Genomic DNA, 14197 nt, shown 5'->3' with positions numbered 1-14197 from the left:
AGCCCTCCACTACTACGTGCCTGATAATCAGAACCGGTTTTGGCAAGTAAAACGCCAGAAAGAAGATGATCCTGTTAAACGCGACAACAGGAGATAATTTTTCGGCACATTTTTGTATTGAGATCACACCGGGATATCATCTTGTGGACCCGTTAGCTTCACTGTACTAGAGTGCTTCTGGAATAGCGTCGCCTCTGTACGGAAGGATGATCAAGAATATCCACGTGGAGTCCCTTTGTGCTAATATGTCTGCTTCTGGCGAGACGAGGTATTCTACCGAAGAAAAAATAGACATGTACATGCCATGGCTGAGATGAATGGTAACACTGCATTGGCAAGGCGGCTGTACGTGGCTCGCCACCCATAACATGCCCTTCCAACTAGGCCTAGCTTCACAAACCTGTTTCGGCGCTTTCGCACAACAGGGTCAGTCCATCGTCCGAGACAGACCATGAAGACAATCGCCGATGGAGACATTGAAATCGATGTTGTCACGTGCCAGAACTTTGCGTCCGAAAGATGGCCGATCAGTGTGCTCGCAGCGTTGGAACAGTCGCAAATCTGCTAAGAAAGCATAAGTTCCATCGCTGTCATGTATACTTTCACCAGGCCATAAGGCGGACTTTGAAAGGAGGGTGGACTTCTGAAATTGGGGCCTGATCAAAATTGATGAAGAAAAGCACTTCTTACACAGAATAATTTGGACAGTTGAAGCTAAGTTTTGCCACAATGACACTCTGAATATTCACAACGCGCATTATTGGTCACAAGAAAATCCACACTGGCTGCGGCAGCACAAGCATCAAGTTCGCTGCAGTGTGAATTTGTGGTGTGGAATTCTGGGGGACAGGAGCATTGGACCTTCCTTCTTTCAGGACAACTTGAACGGTAACATGTACACGGAAGAAATATTAGGTGTTGTTGTCGACGACTTTGTCTCCAATCTTTTCCTGAATGACCAAGTGCGGTTCCAGCACGACGGAGCACCAGCACATTTCTCCACCACGGCAAAGAGCTGGTTGGACACACGTTTTCCACGACAATGGATCGGGCATGCAGGAGCGATGTTTTAGCCGCCCAGATCCCTTGACCTTCCACCGCTGGACTTAAACGAAGCTTTAGAGGCTCACAAGTATTGGCGGTGGCGGTGGTGGTGGTGGCTCCACGCTGAAAAATGGGCCGATCCTGGTGGTTGTGCAGAAAGGGTCCAAGCTCAATGGCTCAGACCCATGTCATGTGGGCCGATCCTGGTGATATTGTAGAAAGGGTCCAAACTCAATGACACATATATCTGTGGGCTCGGGGACGTATAACGCGCCCTTGAACTACTCTTGTCACACGTGAGACCCAAAGAGACAAAATCACCAGCCCCTCCCCTGTAGAGAAAATGGGGGTAAACAAAGCTCGTCGTCCGATTCTAGCGCGAGGGCGTCTGAAGCCCAGGCGAAACGTCAGCGAAGAGCCGCGGACCTCGAGTTGCGGGAGCGCGATCCTGAGGCCAAACGTCAGCGAAGAGCCGCCGACCCTCCGTTTAGGGCAAAGGAAGCGGAACGCTTGCGACAGCGTCGCCTTGCAACAAGCTTCACTTACCTCCATTTTATCGACAGGGGATGGGCTCTGACGTTTTATTTAGGCAGACGTTAAAGATCAAGTTCATGCAACACAGCCCAGTGATGTCAATGATACAAAGCACATGGTAACATCTGCCTGTACGAGCATTCGTTCAGAAGTAGTTCGGAGAGTTATCGAATCGATGCGAGAGTGGTTTATGCTTTGCGTTGCTGTGGAAGGGAGGCATTTTGACCATCTTTAGAGTGAAATGTTTTCATGAGAGCTGTGCATGACGACATCAAGCTTAACGCGGCGATATGAAATATTCGTTAGCATAGCTAAAACAGTTTCTGCTCTTGATGATGCAGCAGTTGCTCTTGCTTTCAATAAAACTTACAATACTTGAAAATCAGCAGTCACTTTATTTGCGTAGCCCACGGAAGGACCATGCCCAGTGGTCTAGTCACCATTACGCACACGCACGGCCCTCCGGCCTATCCGTTCGCGCCATTATCTCGGCATGGCAGCTGCGGCCATCGTTACGGCCTGCGCGGTTGTGTTACGACAGCGGTTCCGGGTTCCTCTAATTTCTATTTCGCCAGCCGAGAGGGGAAATTTGACAGTTATCATCTTCACCAAGGCATCCACCCCGTTGTCAGACTAAACGGCGCACACAACAGCCGCGTCACGTCAAGGAGGAGTTTTGCACCGATCCTAACTCTCTTGCTCGCGTAATTCTGCGAACGACAATTAAAATTTGTAGTCGAATATTTCGGAGCACAGACACGCTAGAAGAATTCTTCCCGCTGACACTGTGTAGAAACACATACTTTACCTCTAAATCTAACTTTTCAATACAAACCTACCCACTTATTTCAGTCAGCAAAAATTAATTAATCAATTTTGTTAATTGGGCTATGGACAGCGATAACTATCATCTCACTAGTGCCCCTCTTGCAATAAAACCAGACCATTCTGTTCGCCTGTTTGAGCTACACGACAATGTTCTGTATCGTCGTAGTCTCAGCTAAGATGGCCCAGAGCTTCTGCTTGTCCTACCTCTACATCTATGCTGCAGTATTCTTCACCACCTTCACTAAGTACCAACTGCCGTTCACCTAGGTGTCTCGCGTACTTACGCCCGGATCCGACGTCTGTTTTTCTGTCCTGGCATGTACCGTTCTATGCTCCGCTACGTTGCTGCTTGTGAACGCTGCCAACGCCGCAAGCGCCCTTCAGCGCTGCCTGCAGACCAGCTAGAACCTATTGATATCCCTGCAGAGCCATCCTTCCGCGTTAGCGTTGATCTTCTAGGCCCTTTCCCTACGTCCATCTCGGGAAACAAATGGGTTGCGGTAGCAACAGACTACGCCTCGCGCTTCGCAATCACCAGGGCATTGCCTAAAAGCTGTTATACACGACGTAATTCTACATCAGGGCGGCCCTCGGCAGCTCCTCACCGATCGCGGGAAGCACTTCTTATCAAGAGTGGTAGATTACACCCTTCATACCTGCTCCACTGAACTTAAGCTCTCCAGCAGTTATCATCCGCAGACGAATGGACTGACCGAGCGTCTGAACCGAACGCTAACCGAGATGCTGGCCATGTATGTTTCACGAGATCACCGTGACTGGGACGGCACGTTACCATTTGTATACCTTTGCGTACAATTCCTCGCGGCATGACACCGCTGGATATTCACCGTTTTATCTCTAGTTTGGCCGACATCCTGCGTTGCCCTTCGAGACTCTCCTTCCTTCGGCTCCTCACTCACCTACTGAATATGCCAGTGACGTCGCAGCTCGAGCCCGCGCAGCTCGTCAACTTACCCACGATCGACTTTCTGCTTCGCAAGCAGCCCAGAAGTCCCGTTACGACAGCCTACACAGAAGCGTGCACTCCACGTCTGGCTCTCTGTTGGCAATGGTGGCAATGCCGCCGCTGTGGCCTATCAGAGAAGCCCTCTCACGTTACACCGGGCCCTACAAGGTTCTTCGTCAATTCGGTGACGTAAATTACGAAATTTTGCTCCTGGATCCTGCTTCTTCGATCTGTAGTCGGTTGTTTGTGGCATTGGCATACATCACAGCTGGCGACTTACTCTTGGTTGTCTTCCACGATTGAGGCCAATAGAAATGTTCTCGGAGGCGATGGAGCGTTCGAGCGAATCCAAGGTGCCCGGATGTAAAGTCGTCGTGCATGGCCCGAAGTACCGCCAGGCGCAGGCATTCTGGGATGACGAGGAGAAGTGGAGCACCGTTGTTAGAATAATTGTTGTGGTAAAGCAGACCATCGAGAATCACAAATGGCGTAGCCCGTTCAGATCTGTGGGTCGCATCGATAATCGGCTTCAGTGAAGGGTCGCGCTATTGTTCGTTCTTGAAGATGGTGAAGTGAGGAAAGTTCGTTGAGATTGGTGTTAAGTAGTTGTCGAAATTGTTATCATCAGCGCCCTTGAACTGAGAGGGAAGACGAGATAAGCATTCGGCATCTGTGTGGCACCGACCGCTCTTGTAAGCAACGGAAAAGCTGTATTCTTGGAGCCACAAGGTCAATCGAGCTAATCGGCCAGCTGGGTAATGCTGTCCAACGAGCCAGCAGCGAGAATGGTGGTCGGTAACAATCTTGAACTGACAGCCGTACAAATATGGTCTCAACTTGTGGATAGCGAAAACAACAGCAAGACATTCCTGTTCCGTGACTGATTGCTCTTTGCTTTCGGCAGGGTACGACTTGCGTAGGCAACGACATGTTGGCGGGCGTCGGGAAACTGAACGAACACAGCTCCAACGCCCACACCACTTGCATCAGTCTACAGTTCGGTGAACGCCTCCGGATTGAAATGTTGCACAAATGGCCCAGAGGTGAGCAAGAACTTCAGCTGCTCGAAAGCAGTCTCGCACTGATCGGACCATATGAAGGGAGTGTCCTTGCGAAGCAGGTAAGGCAGTGGAAAAGCAAGCTGGGCGAAGTCTTTAACGAACCTGCGAAAATAAGAACAAAGGCCCAGGAAGCTTCTGAGGTCTTTCACTGTCTTCGGTTGCCTAAAGTTGCGAACAGCAGAAATCTTTTGGGGGTCTGGCCGTATACTGTCGTTGTCGACGAGATATCCCCGCACAAGACTTGACGCTCACCAAAATGGCACTTCTTAGAGTTTAAAATGAGGCAAGCCTATTGGATGCAGTCCAAAACAATGCCGAGCCGCTGGTGGTGTTCGTGGAATGTTCGGCCGAAAATAATCACATCATCTAAATAACACTTGCAGATCTCCTATTTCAGACCGCGGAGGATGGAGTCCATAAACTGCTCGAAGGTTGCTGGGGCATTACATAAGCCAAACAGCCTGAAATTGAACTCAGTGTCCGTCAGGCATCACAAAAGCGGTCTCTTCTTTGTCACGCGGGTGCATCAGTATCTGTTAGTACCCGGACCGGAGGTCAACCGAAGAAGAGTACGAGGTTGAGTGAAGGCAGTCTACAGCATCGTCGATGCGCGGTAAGGGATACACTTTTTTTGCGACGGCATTCACGCGGCGGTAATCGACCCAAAATCTCCAGGAGTCGTCTTTCTTTTTCACTAGTATAACAGGAGCTTCCCAAGGACTGCATGACTCCTGAATAACGCCTTTCTGTAGCATGTCCTCGACCTGTTCGGCGATCACTTTTCCTTCCGTTGGAGATACGCGATAGGGTTTCTGGCGCATCAGAGTCTCTTGCGCTGTGTTTATGCGATGGTGCATGCGGGATTCCGGCAACATCCGAAAACGCTCGTCTTGAGAAAAATCTAATACTGACGTGTGGCAGGCAAGCACTTGAAAGAGTACATCTTGCTCGGAAGATGGCTACGACTTGCTGATCATACGTCACAAGTCATCCGAATAGTTCGGCAATGGGCGACGGATGTCTGAAGACGCTGCAACTGTTCGTACATCAATTGTGACTTTCTCCTCAAATGTTCCCAATTTAAGGCAGGCGGGCAGGGCAACAGGCTCATTAGAAGCGTTTACTGTCCACAAGAAAGCACGCCCGTCGATGGCTTGAACAATAGATCGAGGAACCAACACATTCTTCTTAAGCGCGTTGTTTTGGTCTAGCTCGACAAGACCGCTGCATGATCCCATCCCGACACGTGAACACACGGGAACAAACGTGGCTGTGCGACCAGGCAGGAACACATCTTGAGACAGCGAAAACACGTCAGCTTGATCAGTCTGCAAATCATCAAGCATGGCGCTTGGTAACGTGCTCAGTTACAAAATCTCTCCAGTCCCGCAGTCAAGTGTAGCATTGCATCCACGTAATAAATCTATGCCTAAAATAACATCATGAGTTGCGTGGGGCAACACAGTGAAATCGGCTCTAAAACTCTGTCCACTAATTGCAACCAAAACCGAACAAACACCAACAGGGCACAACATTTCACGTCCAACTCCGCGAAAAGTTTCTTTGCGATCCCACGCGAACATGACTTTCTGTCCTAAGCGATTTTTGAAGCGGAGGCTCATAACAGAATTTGCAGCACCAGTATTGACAAGAGCAGTAGTTTGTACATCGTCTATACATACCCACACCTTGTTCTTCAGCATCACAGCAGACGGAGGAATTTTCGAGTCTGACAGTCCCGCGACCGCACCTCCATCGGGCGCACCAGCTAGTTCCCCAGCTGCGGCGGGGAAGCCGACCGACGACGGCGCGGGGATGGCGAACGGCGCAGTCGGCTCGGCGGCGGTGTGAGGCTGCGCAAGGAGACAGGAGACTCATCCCGCGATTGGTATGACCACTGTTGTCGCAGAGGATGGACTCCAAATTGCGCGGACGCGTCTTCGTGCTCAAGAGCTGGGTACGCCGAAAAACGTGGCGCTCGCTGCGGGCGGCGGCGACAATAGCGTGCAATATGTCCTCGGGAATCGCAGGCGTAGCAGACAGGGAGGTCGCGGTTGGAACTAAATGGCGCACGTATACGCGTGGCGCCGGGTATGATTCCGCGAGAGCACGTCGTGGCATCGAGCATTCCGCAGGAACACGTCGATATGTTGGGTAGTACTCCGCAGTATCACGACGGAATGGTGGCGACTGAGATTCGCAGGGAGGGACCGAAAGCTTGTGTTGTTTAAGCGTGGTTCTTCCGATGGCGGTCGGCGCTCAATGTGACGTTCTCGCGACCAGGATTGCGGTGTGTCGGGAAAGCACTCGTCAAACGCGCACTGATCACCAGCGTCTACTCCCTGAGGTCGTGCTAGCTCATCTTGAACCACTCGACGACGATGGAGGCGATGTCCTCGCAGGCAGCACGTCCATACGTTGGCTGTGGTTACGTTGTCCAAGCGTCCGAACTTCGGTAAGATCCTTCGAGTCTTCAGAGCTTCGAACGCGTGACATTGCTGCCGGAAATCGGAAGGAGTGTTCAGGTTTTCATTCGTGATTAGAAAAATGTAAATGTCTTCGGCGATGCCTTTTAACAGATGTCCCACTTTGCCTTCATTGGACATATTAGCGTTGAAAATTCCGCATAGCTGTAATAGTTCTTCAATATACGTTGTACACGTTTCGCCAGGCAATTGCGATCTGCGCGAGAGCGTGTGTTCCGGTTTCTTCTTTTTGGAATTCGAGTCGCCAAAGCAGGCTTCGAGTTCGTAGACAAAAGTTTCCAAGTAGTCAGCACTTGTTCATGACTCTCAAACCAAAGAGAAGTGGTACCGGCGAGAAAAAATGCAACGTTCACAAGCTGCGCGGACGTGCTCCAGCCGTTATGGCGGCTTATTCTTTCGTAGTTCCTGAGCCAGTCATCCACGTCTTCATCTGTTTTACCGGAGAATGCTCGTGGTTCCGGCGTCCAGTAGCTCGGTTGCCTTGGTCTCAGGCTGACTTGATCGATGCCCTCTTCGGCGGTGTTCATTCACCGGCCTGCTGGGACGTCGGTCATGCTTGTTGGCTCTGGTGGTAGTCCGGCCAGTTTCTGCGTAGATCTGGTAGGACTGCGTAGTCCAGGGCGTCCAGTACCCCGCACCTCCACCACTTGTTACGGATTTAGAATGGATTTATTTACAATGAAATGGGTAGAGGAGACATGGGACGGTCCGAAACAGCCCAACGACCAAAAAAAATGTCGCGCCGGTTCTTCTTTTCCTTCTTTAACGGTGTGGCGTTACAATACGGTTTTCTTCGATCATTGTCCCTCATCAATATTCCACCAACATGAAGCGCGCTTAAAATGACACGATATCAAATTTTCTTACGTAGCTTCATGTCGCAGATATCAGGCTTATTACCCGTTTCTTTTAGGAGGCAGTGCTAAAAACAGCAGTTCACCTGACTAAAACTACAGTTGGTAGCGGCCGTCAGGATTCATATGGGCGCACCGAAAGCAACTAAAATATTTAAAAAATGTACTGCACAGACGTTCTGCGAGAAAAACTGGGCGTTCGGCAGCGTCCGCGTAGCGAACGCACGCTCGTTAGCAGACGACGCGCTTGACAACGACAGCACAATTGAAGACGTCGTGTTGTATGTAATTCATGCCTCAAATATATATGTTTGGCAAATAATGTAAACATTAATTTGCAGTTGAAATAAAGTACTATTTTGAGAGCTTACTATGCGCAATCGGCCTCTGCGCCCGCAGCCAAAGTACGTTGATTATGCCAAGGAGCGCGACTCCGCTTCGTTCGAGTTAAATTTACTGGAACCTGGAAAGTACCGCAACCGCTGGAGCACACACAGACAACACTACGCTGTTGCCAGATTTGGTCCAACGCATCTCTCGCGTGGCAGCAGCTCTAAGGTCCCTGTATTTTTCAAAGGTAGCGCCAACTCCTCCTCTCCGCGCCGTTTCCTCCTCGCCCCCCCCCCCTCTCGGCCGCCATTAGAGAGCGAACCGTGCGGTCGCTATATACCGCCCGCTTCATATCGTATCGCATGCGGCGTGTTGAAGCACTTGCTTGAAATGCGACTGTTCTGGGCGTATTTTGACAAGGCTGTTCGTACGTTAGATTTCTACGTAAGATATGTCGTACCTTCAATTATTAGTAGATCTGCATCGCTGAGACGAGGAAAACGAAAGGTAGAACAAGTTAAACGCAATCCTAAGCAGTCTTTACTGCTGCTGATTGTTTCTCGGAATCGAATCATGTTCTGTTTACCTGACGCATTTACGAAACAAAGAGCTACATGAAACTATGCAGACACAACACGCCGGAGACATTTATGTGCTAAACACGTTCAACGTGTTTCTTTTTTATTATTTCCAAATTGCATTCGCGCACTTTTCTTTCCTCGTCTGTTATATGCCATGGTTCTCGTGTGTGCGCGCGCTTTCTGCGTTTTGCTCTTTAATTGGCGACTCTTCCATTATGCTCATTTGATTAGAAGTCATGCTGGTATTCATATTGCCAAAATGCACCCTTTTGTTCGCCGCAGAGCATGAAGCGGGACTTTTTTTTTACTCAGTTGTAGGCGGATGGTGAACTCGCGAACGCACCCACCTTGCCGCGTTCATCACTAACTGGGTGAGAACAGCGATCAGAAACCCCCTCAGTAATGACCTCCCTCGGTGGCAGTCAAATTTCTTTCTTCCGATAAGGTGGAGCCATATCGCTCGCCGTTTGAGGTTTCGTTTGCCACGAGGAACCGCAAAAGCTTGCCCCCCTTGGCAATGCCATTCGAACATCCAACAGCACAGGAAGTCGGCATCGTGCTGCAGCCGAGCGTGTCTTCAAAAATATAAAAAGCCTCGCTCACGCACAGCGCAATGTGTTCTGGTGTTTCTACGCTCAGTAAAGGCGCCTTTTTCCCGCGATAACGATAGCCACGCGGGTTATTCATCACGTGTCAAGCCTCGTCCAATGTAAGAGCGGAAAACGGCGAAGAAAACAGACAAGGGGTAGAGGACGCGGACGAAATTCTCCTTTCCTATTTGAACAATGGCTTGAGCTACCTTTGGAACATAGAGGGACCTTAAGCAGCTCAGCTATGTAGCTTGCTTTCTGCGGTTTATATCATCGCAAATAGACACATTTCATCGTCCTTTACGTAAAAGATGAGATGGTGCATTTACTATGCCTGCGAAGCCGTACAGATAAATATGATCGGAATATTTTTACAGGCGCCAAATTGCTTGAAGCGAGACCAGCGACAGGACGGGTGCTCGAGCGGCCGTCCTTCCGTTTGTTCTCCTTCCCGATACATTTTGTGCTCGTTGGGAACCTGTCCAAGGAGTATACTAAATTGCTTAACAACGTGCATAATTAAGCAAACTTATTCGTGTTTTAAGCATTTTACGCGTCGCAAGCGTATGTGAACCTCGGGTTTGTTAACATTGACTGTTTTATTTTCGTAGCTAACTCGTAGCTATTCGACGCGTTGCGCAAAATGCTAGCAGTTCTTCCTCGGGTTTTCTAGGATGGCACGATGGTTGGTGCAGTGGGCCTTCTGAAATCCATAAACAAAAGCGTATTTCGCTTACCTAGATACAATAGGAATTACATTTTCCGCCAGTAAATTCAAAACAAACCGCATGCTCGTGTGTCACACAGGATATTTTTCCCTAACTAGGCATGAAGCGCTGCCACGCATCGGTTATAACCGTGGATGCACTCGTTTTCTAACGTGGCTACTGACTTAACCGCGCTCTAAATGATTGATACAGATTGTCTTCGACGCATGTAAACAGTCCCTGAATGCAGTACAACCAAAGGGATGATAAAACACAGTTGTCCAGGTCATGTTCGCATTGTTTTAAGCAGTAAAAACAACACACGAGTAAATGTATATTTTAATATTAGAAGTTGGCAGGTTAATAGATCTTTATTGCAGCAGTTTTCTCACTACATTATGTTATTGTTGACACAGCCGCCCGCATTCCGACGTTCTTCGAGCCACATTTTGCTCGGTTCTGCTTATTTAAAAGCATTTCCTAGCTTTGTTTGCTCAAGGCAAACCGCAGTCTTCAAAGAAAACTCATGATCACATTATGGCATTTAAGCAGTTCGATGATAACGCAAAGAGCTTTGCGATATCATCAAATTCACCAAGTGGGAGTGAACTTGTCGCTTTATTCGGGGCAGCCAGATAGCACGGCGATTGCTGTCGCTCTTTCCATTATTGGTATGGCGAAAAGCGCTTTCCCGGATTCCCGGTGGTTGCTGCACGCGAAAGCGCAGCACCCGGACATTTAATTTTGTTTTCCTTTAAGTCTACGAAGGCAACATTTACCCTAAATTATCCCCGAATGCAAAATCCGACCTCGTCGATGGCTCACACGCGCGGCGTGTGCGAGCGATGCCTTTCTCTGCTTATCCGCTCCGGCGCGGCGTGGACCATCTTGGCGGAAAGAGATCACCTGACGGCAACTGACCAATCGGCGGCGCGGCGGCGTAGAGAAAGGGCTGCGGTACTATCCACGTTCTAGTGACTTTAAACCACGGTGTAAGAATAAGAAGAGGTGCTGACACTCTCCCCCCAACGCGCGCGATAGCGCCGCTCGCTCGCGTCCAGGTTATGTTCGGCTTGGTTGCAGGTGGTTCAGCGCCGTCGTAGAGGGCGCTGCGGTATGCGGTCCCAGCCTCGCGGCAAAGCGCGTGCTGCCGCTGCTTCGTCTTCCTGCTTGCATGTGCGGTTGCGCTGTTCTGAAGGCACGATTTTTGTTCGCGTTCGTTTCATGAGCTTGTGCTTGGGTATTGTCGCCATGGGCCCTCGACGAAGGTGGCAGCGGCCTTCTGAGGGGCGTTTGAAATGGCTAGAAAGTACTTCGTTCCGAACTGCAATTCTGGATACCTGACTTGTGCGGAGCGTGTGCCTTTATTCAAAGCTCCGTCCGACACCGGTCGTCTATAGCAGTGGCGCTGTGCAAATCTGAAGGCAGACCGAACTCTAACGCCTACCGACCATGTCTGCACCAGCCATTTTTCAGAGGATACAATATCGAGGGCATGTTACGCGGAGCGCTCGATAAAAGGATTCCCACCTTAATTCCAAACTGTCCAAAGAACCTCACATGGTCAAATAAACCACGAAAGCCGCTGCGGAAGAGAGAACCTCCTGTGTGCCGCAGTAGTTTGTGCAAATTTTGCTGCATGTACAAGATATATACTGGGTGGTTTACTATCATGCACCAAGATTTGAAAATATGTAAATGTCACGTAGCTGGACAGAACCAAGGTAATGTTGTCTGCCGTCGCTTGGAGATACTCAGATTATTTTTTTTATTCCGCCTAATTACATAATTATAATTGGATAAAAAGTGTGAACGAGAGAATTGTACAACAGCATGGAAAACTCCCAATATAACTTTCTGTTGCTCAATACTTGATACACAAAAGTGTTTTCCGAGCGTGATCAAAACCCGCGAATACAGCAATATTGCCACGCGACTGGCCGCTCGAGGCACTTTGCGTGTATTCGTGAGCTTCTTTCATGCTTGGAAAAACACTTCTACGTAGCGCGTATTGAGCAATAGAAAGCTGTATCGGGAGTCTTTCATGTTGCTCTACAATTTTCTCATTGACACTTTTAATCTAATTATAATAATTGAGAAGTTGATCAATAAATAAGACTAATTATCTAATTAGGCGGAATGTAAAAAAATAACTGAGTATCTCCAAGGGATGGCAACAACGTTAGTATGGTTGTGTCCAGCTACGAGACATTTGCATATTTTGAAATATTTGTGCACCCTGTAAAATACTGCTGTTTTCTGTGCAGATGTGTGCCTGAATTTTCAAATTTGTGCCATCCTGGCTACCGAATTTTTTTTTACAATGCGTGTGCGGTGTATATTACACGCTTGCATGTTTTTATACAACATTTTGGGAGTGTATGAGATCGCAAGCTTCTGGGATAGTTATCCCCTATTAAAATTATCGAGCAGCTTCATGCACAAGTTTTTTCGTATTGTGTCTATGCAAAAAAAAAGGTCTATGGGATTATTGTGTGGTGGGTGTAAGTGTATTTGTGAACAGGCTGTAGCATGCATTGTCAAACACGCTTACATTGGCACATTCTCATATGCAATTTAAGAAAAAAGAAAGTCACCTCTTTTTTTTTTTTTAGATCTTGCAAGAGCCACTCAGTCCTCAATGGAGGAAAGTCCAATGAATAATATACACGGTCTATGTTAAGTGGAATTGGAATAAAAAAGGCATTTGCTCAGGTTTTCATCAGTAAACTGTGGTAGTGATGCTCTAATTCAAGATAGACGCCTGCCTTCGTCCCGCCTAATAAATTCTCATTTGAAAGAGTTTTTACACAGCTGATGTGCATTCTCATCTTAAGTTCTAGCCATGAACAGCCACTTTGCTCTAGTGCATTGCATATCGCAAGCTTGCGCCGTTTCATTTCATAATTTATATCGCGGCCACATTGAATTCGCGCAAAGATGATTGAACGGTTTTCTGACTGTGAATGGAAGCAGCGAAAAGCATGAAATACATTTTCTGTGCAGTCACTATTTTCTTCTGATCGAGGGGTAGCACGTGGGCTAACACTTTCATATTTTTATGCTTGAATGAACGGCTAGACCGGACGAAACAAATTGTGCGCGCGAGGGTAACTTCAGTGGGCTTTGAGTGCTGCCCGATTGATCCGTGTTCACGTCATCCACGCCCTGCACAAGGAACCTTCATGTTAGCGAAGCCTGGTACACTTATCACTTTAATGTGAAATAACGATTTTTTTTTCGCGCTTTGAGATTTACTCCCTCCACTATGAAGGAAAATTTAGCGGAGGCAGAGGAATGCCAAGCCGCCGGCGCCGCTAAGCTGGGACCGCTGGCCGCGGCGCCCTCTATCTGCTCGCAGCAGAGCTACTCGGTGCGCCCGCGCGCGGCCGAACACAATCTGGACGCTCGCTCGCGCGCAGTGTCAACACCTAAATATTCTTCCACCGTGCTTTAAACCCAGTTCGCTCGCAACACCCTCGCACAATTTTATAACACGCGGTGCCTCAGCGGGAGAGCGCCGTTCGGCCAATGTAGCAACTGCCAAAGCAGGTCAACCCTGGCGAGCCTCTGCCTACCTTCCTCCTCCGCGACGCTTCGCCTCATTTCTCCTTCATCCCTTCTCTCAACGTCGCTTAGACTTTCCTCTAGGTAGCGTTGCTTTGATGCGTGCTCTAAAGCCAGCGCGCTCAGCGCCCTCCTTCGTCCTTTACCCGGCGCGCGATTCTCCTCAACTTGAGGCTAGAGCACTGCACGGGCCCGGCCCGGCCCGCGGGCCGGGCCGGCCCGGGCCGTTCGAAGCGTTTGTCGGCGGGCTCGGGTTGGGCCCGGGCTTAAAGCCGCGGGCCCGGGCCGGGCTCGGGCTTGAACCAGCGGGCCCGGGCCGGGCTCGGTCTTGAAGCCACGGGCCCGGGCCAGACTCGGGCCCGCTCATTGAAGGACCTAAGTAGGCCTTCGAGAACACGCGACCGTTATGCATGGCATGGTTCAGTGCCAAGCTGAAGTGACACGTGCAAGGTGACTGTCAGCATCATCATCAGCCTATATTTATGTCCACTGCAGGTCGAAGGCATCTCCCTTTCCTGCGCTAGCTGATTCCAATTTGCGCCTGCGAATTTCCTAACTTCATCACCCCACCTAGTTTTCTGCCGTCCTGGACTGCGCTTCCCTTCTCTTGGTATCCATTGTGTAGCTCTAATGGTCCATCGGTTATCA

This window comes from Dermacentor silvarum, chromosome 5 (genome assembly GCF_013339745.2).
Source record: "Dermacentor silvarum isolate Dsil-2018 chromosome 5, BIME_Dsil_1.4, whole genome shotgun sequence".
In the NCBI taxonomy this organism is placed as follows: domain Eukaryota; kingdom Metazoa; phylum Arthropoda; class Arachnida; order Ixodida; family Ixodidae; genus Dermacentor; species Dermacentor silvarum.
Note: the sequence above shows the minus strand (reverse complement) of the source record.